This window comes from Aulonocara stuartgranti, assembly GCF_965226115.1.
Source record: "Aulonocara stuartgranti genome assembly, chromosome: 19".
NCBI classification, from domain to species: Eukaryota; Metazoa; Chordata; class Actinopteri; order Cichliformes; family Cichlidae; genus Aulonocara; species Aulonocara stuartgranti.
Window position 1 is genome coordinate 9907177 of NC_138955.1, and position 15703 is coordinate 9922879.

Below are 15703 nucleotides of genomic sequence, written 5' to 3' on the forward strand. Positions count from 1 at the left end.
TAAGCACCCTAAGACTGTTTCTCTCCATAAATATGCCAGTCTCCTGTTATATCATTTTTATGTTTTGATTTACTTATTTGTATACAGGGCAGTATTTATAGATATAAGACAAATGTAATAATTTAATCATCTGGAAATATGTGAAAAAAGGGTTCTCAGAATATTTAAAAGCAAAATTATTACTGTTTGTGTTTAGTGTTAGAATGATGTTTATTAAACCAGCTTTATCTGTTTTCCTCAATACCAATATATTAAATGTCTTTTCCACTAAATTGTAAATTATTTGTAAATCATTAGCTTTTTTTACTCATTTGTCGATTAAGTTATTAATCATAGCATACGTGCCACAATTCAGAATCGGTGAAGTATGAATATAGTTTTTGAAATAGTTTTCTGCCAGTTTACTTAGCTGGAAGTTACTGTGTAATATCATATGCTACCAGGAGAGGATGCTCTACACCTCTCACCGAAGAGGACTCTATGTCCAGTATAATTCATCTACATCTTCTGAAAAAAGTCCCAGAAAAGTGAAGGAGACGGAGTTTTATATATTTAGGCAAAAGAATGTACAACACCAGTCACAGTTTCTTTTGCATCAGTATTCTTTATAACAAAATACAACATGTTTACATTAAATATTCGTCATAACAGTTATGAAAAATATTTCATGTAAACATGTTGTATTTTGTAGCTATAGGGTTGTTTTTTGAAGGACATGGCAGCAGAAATTCTACAGGAAAACCGCACTTGTTCATGCAAATGTTTACTTTGCAGGGTGTTCAAAAAGATACTGTTCCCTTTATACTTTCCTTTTTCCACCATCAAATCAAATGCCATTTTAATACAAGCCAGTAGGCAGGTCATGTTTTTGAGTGTAAGCTGGCTTCTGCAGGACACAGACAGTACTCCTGCATAATATTTAAAAAACAAAGAAGATTTTTCCTATTCATGGCTTTCAATCCACTTATTGTGGTTTCACCCCACTTGCTACTATATGCAACAATACAGATGGTGCACTTACAGAGCACTTTTGCCTGGCTAATTTTGCAACATGGACGCTCTGCAGGAGAAACTCATTATACAGTGTGTGTGTGTCTGTGTGTGTACATGGACATGGACATGATATCTCTTTTCTTTGAAATCTCTCTCTCCACTAACATGCTAGCCATTACTAAACAATGTGTGGTATACAGTAGGTAAGTATTCAGATGGAAGGTCTGTGCTCTAAAACCCATAACTGAGAACTATTTGCCAATACACCAAAAAAGACAAAAATAAACACAGAAAGCAGAACATCTTATAACCATGTGCTGCATAATCACAAGGGTGCCTGTGTGTAAGATATGGTTTATGGTAGACATGTAGTGGCACAGTGATTAAAATGCAAAGCACCAGAAATTCAGCTAACTGTAGTAAAGTGAAAACAATGTAGACCTTTGTATGATACAGCACAATTTATGCAAAGCCTTTTTTGTTCACCTTCAAAGAGCACAACCTGAAACAATGTTACTTTTGTTTGTGTCCGCATTTCGTCTCTCCTCATCTGCCACTACTCAGCACTACGCAAAATGTTAAAATGATTACAGACATTTCTCAAAGATAATTCATGCAGTTAGGCACATGGCTTATTTTATGCATCGCCACGCTGAAATAACGTCTCAGATTAGAAACAAAACCTGCTTAAAATGCCAATTACAATTAAAACAAGACTAAATGTGCAATAATTTATATATGATATTGCTATAATTTGTCAGTCTATAAAGAAGGTTACAATTTAAGAGATATGCCAAGTATTTAATCATTCCAGGCCTTCATTTTTTTCAAATGAGAAAATTTGTTGTTTTACTTCTACTTGTTTTTTCTTAATAGAAACAGTTTTAAACTTGATGGAGCCAAGGACCTGGAGAAAATATTCCAAATGATCCAAATGTTCAAAGGCCCCCCTCTTAAATAAACAATAACCAATAATTTTACTAGAATTTTAAGATGCCATGAGAATAATTTGTTTACTCAACTTTCTTTTACTCTAAATACTTTGGATGTGACATGATACATCATGTTTATCCTAGAATTTCTAGTTCCTAAATATAACATAAGTGGGAAATTTGGACATATAATTATTGTTTTGTCATTCTTAATAGTGGTTTAAATTTTAACTTTATAAAATTACATCATAGTTTTTAAATTTTTAGCAAATTATTTTTTCACATCCCTTGCTTGGGCTCTACTGTCCCAGTACTAGTATTGAATATTTTTTCATATATTTTGCAGTAGACCTAATCAGATTAATTAAAGATAATCGTTATCAAGAAGAAATAACAAATGCTTTCTGTTATGAATGAAAAGCTGCTTTTAAAAGCAACAAATGCTTTAAGTGAATATTTTAAACCAAAAAGCAAATATACCAACAAATCTCAAAGGTTTTGCACAGCCTCTGATTTAGTTGCAGCTCCTCCCAGGCATGTCCTCAAAGAGGAGAGCAGCGTTTGAGAGATGAATGCAAAATGGGACAGAGGGCAAGGGAGGAGGTTGAACTTGGAGTGTGGTTTTGATGTGTATGTGTGATATACCTTTACAGGACCAACACTTTTTTATTAACATTTTTCAGAGAGCTGAGAACTTCCTCAAACTGGAGGATGTTGCAATAAATTAGATGGTGTTGGGGAGTGAGCATGGCGAATCATGGCAGAATCTTTTTGTGTAGCTCTGTTATGATGTCATGATTCACTGCTTTAGATCTAAAAATCTTAATAAGTTGAAGTTTAGAAGGAAGTAAATATAAACCGAGGCATTGTTGTCTCTCTGGTATGGGCAAAGTAATGTGTGTGTTTCACCATGTGTGTGTTTGTACTCCACAGGGTGAGGTTTAAGCTGGACTCCAGAGAGGTGAAGTGCCTTCGATCCCTGGGAGTGGAACGCATTTCCTTTTGTTGCCCTCCAATTTTTGACTGGCTTGCCCCAGCACATGAGGATGATGGGGCTGTTCCTATTATCCAACTTCCCAGACCCCTCCTTCCACCTCACCCCCACCCTACCCTGCTCTGCCTGTTCCCAAAGCGACTGGCATTCCTGGGGGCCACCAGTGAAGCAGCTTTTAGAGGGAAGGCCCGCTGGCTCCTGGGTGGCCTCTTGTGCACAGGCTCCAAGGGGAGGAGACAATGTCTTATTAATTGACTGGGTGTCTTGGGCAGAGTGCAGGAATTTGCAGAAGGGGGATCGATGGAGGGGCGGGATGACTGAGGAAGATTCACAGTCCACCAGCAGAGATTCATTGACCTCTGTTTCAGATTTATGTCCGTTTGATTTACACTGCGGTGAGGAGGACAAGATAGGAGGCAATGCGGAGGTGGCTGCACTGCAGTAACACAGAAACTATTTTTTAAAATGACTTTTAAGTCAATAACTTTTAAGTTCTGCAATATTAAAACTTTCCAATTTGGCTGCAATTAGATATTTTTCAAAAAGTCTTAGAGTCCAACCTAATTTCACAACATAGACAATATTTCTGAGATGTATAATACACTCATTTTAGTTTATTTGGACCAAAATAACACATTTTTCTTCTCAAAAAAATTGACATATCCGTTTTCATTTAATCCTAGTGTACTTCTACTTTCCTGCACATTTTATTTCAAGTTTAGCCTGACTTTATTTCATTCAATATTACATCAGTTTTATAAAGCAGCTCCAAATACAGGATGACAACACTACTTCCTGTTAATGCAGTTCACTTTGGTTATTTGTCCCTTCTTCCCCAGTGGCTATTGGTTAAATACATGATGTTCAACTTCATTCACCATAAAGATTTGTTTGGCGTTACCTTTAGGCTTTTTAAAAAAAAAATTAGATGAATTTGAGTATGGTGGCATAGTTTTCTGTTGACGCTAAGGTGCTGAAAAATGTCAAACATCAATGTCAAACAAAGATCGTTCTGCATATGACTTGTGGGTTTGTGCAAGTTTGATGGAGTGGGACAGGACAGGGAGGGGTTGTTTGGGGTGGGGGTGGGGGGTGGTGGTGAGGGGGCTGGGATGGGGATGAACCATCTCCCCATGTGGTCTCCCCCCACGTGTCCTCACCCTAATTCTGTTACATGTGTCCCCCATTAGCACTAATGGAGCAGCCATTGTCCCCCCGTTGTGTGCTGTTGCACCCTCGGCCCAGTCACCTTGAGTCAGTAAACTCAGCTCTGTCATGTTTGGACTGCTTCCCACAGCCAGAGGTCTCCATGACGACTGTGGACTCCACTCACTCACACACGCACTGGCTCACACACACTTCATTTTGTATGCATTAAAATGTAAAAATACATTTGCTGCTTTTGAAAGAGCTGACGCCTTAAAACACAATCTAAGATGCATGATGCATGCATGATGATGTTTAGTAAATGACAAATATTAATGACCCTTTCAGTACATTATTTGGTTTGTGTTACATCAACACTGTTGTGTAAAGTCCAAAAACTTTGTGACACTGCTTTAAAAATATTTATGTGTTATTAATAAAGTGTAGAATTTGCTTTGTAGATAAAAAGTGCCTTTATTATCACTTTTATGCTTTAATTTAAACAAAAGTTTCTGCACAAAAATTTGTTAGACCTAAAATGTCCCTAAAATGTTAATTTCTTTATTTTTTTTAAAAAAATCTTGCTCTTCAAATGTGCAGAAAACACAGATGTTTCCCACACTTCTTGTAGAAAGATAGAAAGTTGGATGGGTAAAGTGAGTGGAGACGAGTGCGCATGTAGACATCTTGCTTGGTACATTTTCAGGTGACCTGGCCCCCATGCTGCATCCATCATGTAGAGACTGATTGAGCTGACCTTCAGGCCTGCCCTACCGACCCCTGGGCTTCCTGTTCTTTGTCAGCCTCTCACAATACCACTGGTATCACACAGACAGGGGAGGTCTGAGAACCGACCAGGGGAGTCCACCCAGGCCACGCTGGGGATGCGGGGGGTAGTGATGGGGTGGGGGCAGGAGTGGAGAGGGTCTTTGGGGAGGGAGCTGAGAACCCCCTTTTCAATTTCACCCGGTCTTTCCAAATTAGAGAAAAGGCAGAGAGTGGTGTCCTCTGTCACCCTGCCACACAGGGACCTTTAAAAAGCAGCCTCAGTGGTTTTTCAAGTGAGGTGTCTTCTCAAGAGACAAAAAAAGAGGAGAAGAATAAGTGGGCGAAGAATTTAATTGTGGCCCTGTGTGAGGACTGGCAGGAGGATGGCCACTCTAGGTTTGTAAAGGATTCAGGCAGTTTGCTTGTCCTTCCTCTGTGCCTCTCTTTGGACCCATGTATTCTGAGGGGCCTTAAGAAGATGATCTTTCTCAGGTGACTCTTATTAACAGTGATGGAAGACATACATTTAGTGAGGTGAGTTCCTGTATGGCAGGGTGACACTACAAGCCCTGAAATTAAATTCTTACTTAGGTAGAGGAGAATGCAGCAAAAGCATAAATGGTTCTGAAAGTGTGTATTCCAAGAGTCCATGGGGTTTTGGGGTTGACTTTTTCTGTAAAATATTTTGTTACTTTACCTCTTTTGGGATTGACCTGTTATAGTATCTAAATGAAGCTGATCAAGACATCTGAAAATTGACAAGGAATCCAATTAAATATTACTTTTTGGGAGAGTGCCAACAAGGCAAAAAAAGTTGGGGACCCAATCACACATTAAGACCTTTGGCCTTCCTGGGCTAAGATCTGCTTTTTAAACAACTACCATAGACAAAAGCCTTGCTTGTACATGTGTAAAAACTGCCAGGTCAAGGTGAGAATGAAAACTCTGCACACAGCACAGTGTAGGTGAATTCTGCACAATGGGAGACTTCTGCTATGATAAGCTTGTTCTTCTTATGTAAAATTTCATTGTCAAATGTAAAAAGGAAAGGTCCTACAGTCAATAGGTGTAGCGGAATTTTAAAAAACGGATCAGTACTGGAGTACTACAGTACTGTGTAAAAGTCTCAAGTTGCCCCTTATTTCTTTGTATTTTGCTAGGAAAAAGGGAAATAGAGGCAATTTAGAGACATACATGGATCTATAGCATTGAACTCAAAAGCAGAGTTTGTACAGTTCTAACAAGCTTCAAAGTCAATATTTGGTATGACCATCTTTATTCTTCTACACAGCCTGAACTCCCTTAGGCGAGCTTTCTTGTAATTCCTTTAAGTAGCCTTCAGGAATAGTTCTCCAGGTATCTTGAAGGACAATCAAAGCTCTTCTTTGGATGTTGGCTGCCTTTTGTTCAATTCTCGGTCAAGACGATCCCACACTACTTCAATAATGGGTGATCGTGGCTCAAAGACTTGGCAGTTCATCTTGGAACCAGAAGGTCGCCGGTTCGATCCCCGGCTCGGACAGTCTCGATCGTTGTGTCCTTGGGCACGACACTTCACCTACCGCCTACTGGTGATGGCCAGAGGGGCTGATGGTGTGATATGGCAGCCTCGCTTCTGTCAGCCTGCCACAGGGTGGCTGTGGCTACAACTATAGCTTGCATTCACACCAGGATGTGAGAGTGAATAAATAGTGGAATTGTACAGCACTTTAAGGGCCCTGAAAAGCGCTATATAAAGGCAATCCATTATTACTATTAATGTTGACGTCTGGCTCTGGGGAGCACAATCCTTGACTCATGGTGTTCCATTGTGTGTTTTTCTATCCAGGTATGCTTTTACCGCATTGCCAGTTTGTCATGCCAGTGTCATGCCATGCTAAAAAATGTAGCCGTTACCAATAAGATGGTTTCCAGATGATAAACTCTTATTTTGGACATATAAAGCAAACAGACCAGTATATACACATATACACAGATACCTGCATATACATGTACACATATGTACACATATTTGCTCAAACAAAATAAACAAAGTCTCGGTGACTTGGAATAATCCCTACCCTACAGTCAACACTCTACAGACTTACCATATTCATCCTTATCCCCAGTTCCCTTTAGCACTATAATCTATAATAGATATCATTTAGATATAAATTAGCATAATTATATATACTAGCAGTCATCAGTTTCATTAATTTCATATTCTATATTGCATGGTGGATCAAAATCTCTCTGTTTCTCTTACTTAAACATGGCTTCTTGACAGCCACCCTTCCACTAAGACTATTCGTGAACAATAGATCATTTGTCTGAAAGTGATCAGGAACACGGACTGGTCTGAAAATGATTGAAAAAGCAGCCATGTTTAAAAAAATATTTTTTGAAAGACCTTCAGAAAGCTTGGAGAAGTATTGCTCAAGATAAAAAATAACAAGACAATTTAGCTCCTAGGAAGAAAAATATGCACAAGATATGGCACATAGTTACTGCTCATTAAGAGCAACATAGAGAACCAACTGCTCGGGCTGAAAAGGATCCAGATAAATTTTAAAAAGAGTATGCTTCTATTTTTTTATTTATTTTTTAATTTTTTAGCAGCGTTCACAACACCACCTTTAGGTTTCTCTCTGGTTTATTTATGCTTATACATTCATGTTCATGTGTGCGTTCCAGTTCTTAGTCATGAGGATACATGAAGTGCTGTCTAAAGTACCTACTGGTTACCATGACAATACTTCTTCAGAGAGGTTTGGGACAATCACCTACCTGTATTCCTTGTATTCCTTCAATGTACAAGTGATCTTAATATGAGTTGTCCTTGCGTCCCAAGATACATGACTGTGCGAATAAATTGTGTTAATCGATTCTGGATTCACAAAGGTCCATTCATTACATGGTCAAAGTAAATACTTATTACCTCCACGCATGCTCTTTCAACACACAATATGTACAACATCCTTGTAATGGTTAATTTATATGAATAAAATCAATAACGCTGCATTGAGCGACCCTGAAGATCCTGGGTAAAAGAAATGCTATGTGAGTTGTCATGAAAAAGAGGGACTAAGAATATCTTAATGACCATCGGGGGAGGGGCGGGGGGGGGCAACAACTCATAATAGTGAAACACAGAAATTTTAAATAAATACCAATTTATGATCATAAATAAAAACCTATATGACACATATTTTATTTTCTGTTCTATATCACTGTGTAAATATGTATTTTTTTTAGTTTTACTTATACTTACACTGGTTAACCCATCAAAGCTTAAATTCTGTTATAGAAACCTGAAGTTTCACTTTGGTTTGTAAAATGCTTGCCACAGAAGGGAGTGCAATTTGTTTGATTTGGCAGAATTTCATCCCTAATGCCCTTCTTGATGCAAACACAGAGAGGTTTTGTGTATCCAGCTCAGGTTGAACCAGCAACCTTGGACTTGCTAAGCAAACATGTAAGCCATTACACTATGTAACAATTTGTAACAATCACCCATAGTTTTGCAACGGCTGTGTCAGTAGAGCCTGTAATTAATGCCTTGTCATTAAGTCATGAATGTTAGTATCGCATCCTAATACTTATATTGTGTTTTTAAAAATGATCTAATTATTGTTGATGTTATTGGTAGCAGCTTTTAGTTGTCATTATTTCATACAAGCTGTAGATGATTACAAAGAAATACCTGAAGAGAGAGAGAAAAAAGCTGGAAGTTGTTAGACTTAAGACATTACAGCTGAAATGGTGAAATATGATTCTGGAAAAGCCTGATGATTTTTTTCCCAAATGAGAATGAAAATCCTCATGAAAAATGAAAATGTATTTTTTTGTAAAATGACTCAGGTGCGGTGGTTAGCACTGTTGCCGCACAGCAAGAAGGTCCTGAGTTCAATTCCATCATCAGGCCGGGGTCTTTCTGTGTGGAGTTTGCATGTTCTCCCCATGTTTGCGTGGGTTCCCTCCGGGTACTCCGGCTTCCTCCCACCGTCCAAAGACATGCAACTTGTGGGGATAGGTTAATTGGATAATCCAAATTGCCACTAGGAGTGAATGAGAGTGCGAATGGTTGTCTGTCCCTGTGTGTTGGCCCTGCGACAGACTGGCGACCTGTCCAGGGTGTACCCCGCCTCTCGCCCTACGACAGCTGGGATAGGCTCCAGTGACCCTGAAAAGGATAAGCGGAAGCGAATGGATGGATGGATGGACTCAGTTATTGCTGTGGGACTATGATTTGTATGATACAATGTGGAAACTAAGGTTTATTGTTTTCTTAAAGATAGAAAGAAATTATTGATGAGAGACTCCACCTAGTAATAGAAGGTAGCAGAAAAAAGGCTAACACCAACCTTTGCATGACCTTTAATTGCAAACAAATTGATGTTATGGTGCATAAAGAAACCTTATAAATCTTTTAAATGTACCCCTTTGAATCACTACTGCATTTCGATTCCTGTTACCTACCTTCATCAAGAATAACATGAAATGTTAAAGCTAACAGTGTAGCCACTATGACCTACTGTCAGCTGCTCCCTGTCCCTCAGAGTCCTGGAAGCACCTGGTCAGGATGTGGTCTTCTATGTCTCAGCCCAGACTGCAGACCTATGGCCCAGCACACTGAAGCTCCACTTCTTTTTCTTCAAATTCATTTGCATTGCTAATGCACAGGAGACAGCTGTCATCTTGCTGTGACCATGATCAATCCAAAGCCAGGGGGAAAAGGTGGAGGGAAGGAGAAAAAAAGATAAATAAAACTGCCGGATAAATAGGTTGGCCTATTATCTTCTGGCCTTGCATGGGTGCCGGTCCTTGAGAGAATGAATTTCAATGAAAGTCTCTTTTCACTGGGGGGAAGAAGAAAGAGAATAAAATACCGGGGGGAAAATGCCTAGAGAAACAATTGGAAGCAGAAAATTAAAAGAGGGTTGAAGGAAAGCAAACAAGTTTTGTTTTCAGCTCCCTTGTTGAAAGTACTCTCCATAAAACAATGGAAAACATTATAAAGGTAAGGTGATTCATCCTGAGCATGTATCCATGTGAGGGCTCTTCATTCAGCATGTAGACATGTCTTTTCTTGAGAACACATATACCTGATTACTCAGTTTTCTTTTTGTGTGTGTGTGTGTGTTTTTGTTTTTTTTTAGATTTCCTGAAAGTCTGTCTGGTCAGGATTGTTTACAGCAGTCTGGTACAGCAACATCAGTGTTGTATTTTTTCCCTTGAAGTAAATGAAATGCCCTTGTATCAATAGGTCTTTCATTCAAACCCTGTATTTTCTATTTGTGATGTAGCTGACAGTTATAGCTTGTGATGGAGCCATGTGGAGGCTGATTTTTATTTTCATAATGTTTTTTCAGTTTCTAGTATTAAAGAGGGAAAACATACTCGAAGAATATTCCTGGTGTTTCACTGAAGTTACAGGTAAACACTGATGAAAAGTCATTTAGGTACAAGTAGTACACTTCACTGAAAAATGTTAGAGTGTCATCTTTTTACATACTAAAGAATTTTACCTGATTACACATTATTTATTTAGAAAGACTAATAATAAGAAATAGTGTGGTAATAATGGTGTACTAAGGTGGAAACAAGAAGGTAATAATATGGAGATAGCGGGTTATTACCAATTAATTACCAAAGTAATAGTCTAGTACTAACAAATAAATATTGGCACCAACTTTGTCACAACAATGGTTTTAGCCATGTACTATTACACTAACATTTTCATAATTTTGTAATAAAGAGCCATAGAGGGACAACAATGTGGCTAAACCAATCAATAGTGTTAGTGTAGTATTATAAACTAGTATTAATATAGTAATAGCTGTATAGTAGTAGTAGTATAGTAATTAATAATTAATTTACAAAAGGCATATACTGACTTTCAAGTGATAGTAACCTCATAATAATAAGACAATACTGATTCATGATTGAACACATTTAACATAATATCATATATTTTATCATATTGTACTACAGTAATAAATGCTATCTTATGTTGCCAACATCCTTCTTTGGAGGTAAACGGTGTAAATATTATGTTTAACTTGGTATTTCCGTATTAATAGCGCCCAGTTTCCACCTTATTACACAACTATTATCACCTTATTACCAAGCTGCAATCAAAAGTACAACTAAAAACAGATACAAGAGAAAACAATGGCATGTCATTGACTTGGGTATTAATAATACGGCAAAGTGCTACTGGAATTTTGGGGGGGGGGGGGCATTTTTCCTAAAATTTGATTTTTTGAAACGTAAGGTATATTAAAGTGTGAAATGTAATGCTTGACTAACAGACTACTTTGCTGTAATCCTTTTTATCTGTGATCATTGCAAATAAGAAGAGCTCTGATTCAAAAGCCTTCTTGAGTTTGTGCCTCAATTTGTTCATTTATTTGTTTATTTAGAGGATATTGGAAACAGCCGCTTAGTGTGTTAGGTAAACCCAGCCAAAGCTAATGCAGTCTAAAAAAAAGCCTTCCTTCAATAAATCCATCCTTCATGAAGCTTATATTTGGGATTGATGCTGTATCCACCTTTTTTGTGTCAGCAAAACCAAAAATGATGTCCTCGAAAATGTTCATATAGTTGAATCAACAGCCCTCAAAGGAACTTTTAAGACAATCTAAGGTTAATTAAGCCTTAATTAAGGTTGTAGGACTCCTGTATTAGACTGCAGAAGTTTAAGCTGAACTGGGTAGGGATAGCTTTTTCTTTTTATTGCTACTATTGCATACAATATCTCGTAATAAATGCTGCACTAATTAGTTATCCTGAAGGAGCAATACTGGAAGTGTAAGATTTAAACAAAGTAGCCAGACAGAAGCCTTTAATTTGGAGACCACATGATGACAATGGAGGTAAGTGAAGACACAAGAAGCTATTACTTTTCCTTCACTGCCTTCACTTTCTCTGCTAATAATGTTTGCCTAAGCGGGACTGAGGGAAATGAGGTGGAAAACTCGGAGTGTACTTGTGTGTTTGTGTGTGTGTGTGTGTGTGTGTGAGTTGGGGGTGGATCTATTTCTGTGTGTGGGGTGGGTTTGGTGTGAGGAGGGAATCAATTGATTCCTGCTAAAGGAGTAGCAACAATGTTTCATCTTAAGATGTCATCTCTCTCTATCTCCCTTGCGCTTTCGCACCCCCAACCCACACACACACACACACACACACACACACACACACACACACACACACACACACACACACACACACACAAGCCTGTTGATGTCAGGAGCAGCAGCAGTAATCCCTGTTCTAGGCCGCCCAGATCATTATAGACTCTGATCTGCAGTCCCTGAAAGAGGGAATTAGCTGGGAACACAATCCCAGCGACCTTTGTGACACAGGGACAAAGCCTCAGCTGCCGGGGGTCCACATCCCTAAATCAGCCCATATGGCTCAGACAAAACTGTTACAATGGTCGCTACAAAGGAAGCACAGTGGGAGGGTTGGCCGGACTGCCTCCCTGTATACGTGTTCCCGCAATATCTGTCAGTATGTCTGTGTTTGCTCATTAATATGTTGATCTTGATTGTGGATTATCAAACGGACAATTTGTGCTGTAGGAACTCCCCTTCAAGTAGCGTAAGAGGTGTAAGAGGTTTTCCTCCTACTTCTGTCGTGAATAAGAGCATCATGCAGGATTTGAGACAGTGTGTGTATTTGTATTTGTATCTTTGTGAGGAACTACTTCAGATAAGCAAATTTTGTGACCTTCGTTTTTCGCCACTTTGCAACACACATCCAAATGTGTAATTTGGGGTCGATACTCTGGTGCAGCTTGAGAGTTAAGAAGTTCCTATGTCACAGAGCATCCTCACAGAGATGAAAGTGCAGGCGTTTTTGTGTGCTCCTCCTTTAGAGCATGTTTCCTATATGTAAGCCTTTCCTCTGCCCTTATGTGAGCTGATAGGCTTCCTAAGAGCCCCCCTGGTGAGTTCATGCTTGGCAGCTCTTTGTATTTTCGGTGATTGGGAAGAACCCCCTTCTTTTAGAATACACACAAGCGCTCTCCCACTCTGCTTCTCTCTGTCTCACACATACACACACATATTTCTTGCATCACCTCGGATTTTTTTCTTAATCCTCAAAACTTTTGGCTGTAGTTTGAGAGGTTTGGAGACCTTTCGAGAGAAAAAAGAGCAGGATCACTCCCCAGACTGCCCTCCTTCTCCAGCTCTCCCCTGTCACAAAGGCAAATAAGGCAGTGCCCATTCAGTTTCACACTGGAGGGTATACTCTACTCTACTAGGTGAAAGTCCACTTTTATTTCATATGTGTGCTTTTTCACTCTTTATACTAGCCTACTATATACTGGCCAAAGGTTGTTATGGATTTTCTTTCTTTCTTTTTTGATTTGTTGGGTACTGCAGTTTTAACATAGAAATTTATTATGTGTTTGTGTTCACTGTTTTGAAAATGTATGTATTTGGATGCTTTGGACATGTTTGCTCACATCACAACTATCCTATTTTGTCAGAAACTAATGATGGAGGAGCAAGTAAACAAGGTTTATGCACACCGCATGTCTTCATTTTGGCTCAGATGCAAAATTTTATAGAAATTGTGCTTAGTTTCCCTCCATTTTTCTGTTAGCTATCGTCTGACGGGTGGAATATTACAGGATAACAGCTCTTATAATCTGTCATTGCTGGACTATTGCCGTCAATATGATGAGCCTTGCTCGTTTTTGGATGTTTTGAACACGCTCTCAACTATTCAGACTTTCACAAAGGCAGCAGCAAACTGGAAATGTACCTTGAAGTGATGTTCACTCAATTTAATCTATTCAGGAATTTAAGAGTGAAATCATTTCATACTTTCATACTAGCCTAACATTTGTTGCTTTGAGCTATTTCAGAGGCAGCGCTAATAACAAAGGTCGTCAATAATAGTGAATTGCATGCTTTGTCTCGCAATGAAGCCAATTCACAAAAAGTGGGGAGTACTTAGTGCTGCTAGATGGTTATGAGGCTCCCGTTTTCACCTATCAGAACAAGATATTTCTCTAATGGTCCTTGCTGATTTGAAGTGGTCCACTTTTTGCTCCTATGGCACACTTCATCAGATATTTAAAACACTGGAAATTATTACACAAAGCTGCTATTGAAGCTGAGAATATGAACGCTGAGGTACCATGTGCTTCCGCATGACCTGTTTTCCAGGCGTGGGTCCTGTTAACGTGTGTCATGGTCCATGTTGAGTCAGTAGTGTTACAGCAGAGGTGCATTTTCTCTTGGGGCCATATTCTCTCTTTCTCTCTTCTCTCCACTCTCTTCTCCACTCTTCACCCTCTCCAATTAGGGGAGCTCCAGCTGTGTACCAGTCAGGATCAGAGGCTCGTTCTATTAGCCAAATCCATTTGTGTAGCGATTGAATCACTCCCCAATCTTCTCTTTTCATCCCCTGGCCCCCACACCCCAAATACACATCCATACACCCATGCTTTCATGAGTGCCCCTTGGAACCCCCACCCAAGCCTTGCTGACAGCTCTGCAAACCCTAAATCTGAAGACATGAAAAATGAAATACAGATACAGTATGTCCACCTTAACCAGTTGTGTGGATGACCCTGCAGAAATACTTGGAAAATTCAATTCAGGTTGTTGTGGGGTTTGTTTTTTTAACACAAAACAAAACTGTTGGATTTATAAGACATGACTTATTTCCATATGGATGATGTTCAACTAATTTGTTATTAAAGAAAGTTCTTTAAAAAGAACCAGTGTAATACTAATTAGAGATGGAAAGGAATTAACGTGAAATAAAGAAATATGGCCCATTCGTGTTGAACTGAATGCTAAATGATTGACTCAAGAAAATAAAATGTATTTTTTGATTTTCTGCACACTGATCAGAATGCTCGGGGAGTTGATGTATTTAAAGCTGTTTTAAAAATAATTCTGACATTTAAAGTTAAATAAAGCATTTCTACCTTAATAAAGAAAGTGAATTAAAATGAATGTAATACTTTCTAGGAATTCAGTTAAAGTTGCAAGAAGCAGAAGTAAAGCAGACTTGCAGAGCTGCAGAGAAGGAACAGAACCAGAACCAGAGAAAATAATACATACCGTACACTGAAAAGCAGGTTTCCCTCGTCTTACTGTGGTCAAAAAAGATAATTCTTAAATTCAGTCCCTGTTGAATTCTTGCCTGTCCTTGATAGAGTTTCCCATTTATTCCAGAAGGTGGCACAATTGTGTAGGAACTGGTCACAAGCTTGGCATTCATCATGGTGCCATTGATGCAATATAAAAAGCTTGTCACTGAGGTCTTGTTCCTTAGACAGTCATAGAAAACAGTATATCCATCTTTGTGCACTGTATGTTAAGAGACCTCTTGACCCTTTGCCCTGAAGACAGTGTTAACAAGTTGCCAAAATGTCACGGTCTTTTAGTTTTGCAAAAAAAAAAAATGTTGGTTGAAAAGAAAGCATCAGATGAAGAGTATGTAGCCCTTCCATGGAGTCATATAATTCAAACCCACCAAGGGCGAGTCTTTTATAAATCCCCCCCTTAGTCGAGTGTACTTCCCTGTCTTCCGCTCGATCTCACACTTTTTTTATTCTCTCCCTCTCTCTCTTACACACACACACACACACACACACACACACACACACACACACACACACACACACACACACACACACACACACACACACACACACACACAAGCCTTTGTTTCTCTATCTCTGTCCTTGCTTGCTCTCTTGAGTGACAGTGTCTGGTCCTCAACAACTTTAATGGCTGTCAATTTTAGCTGGGATAAAACACCAGCAGAAACCGACTCGGTGGTTCCCGGTGTTCTGCAGCTTACAGGACATTTGCTTGATTAAAAACTATTTAAGCATCTGCTAGCCTAACCTTAACAA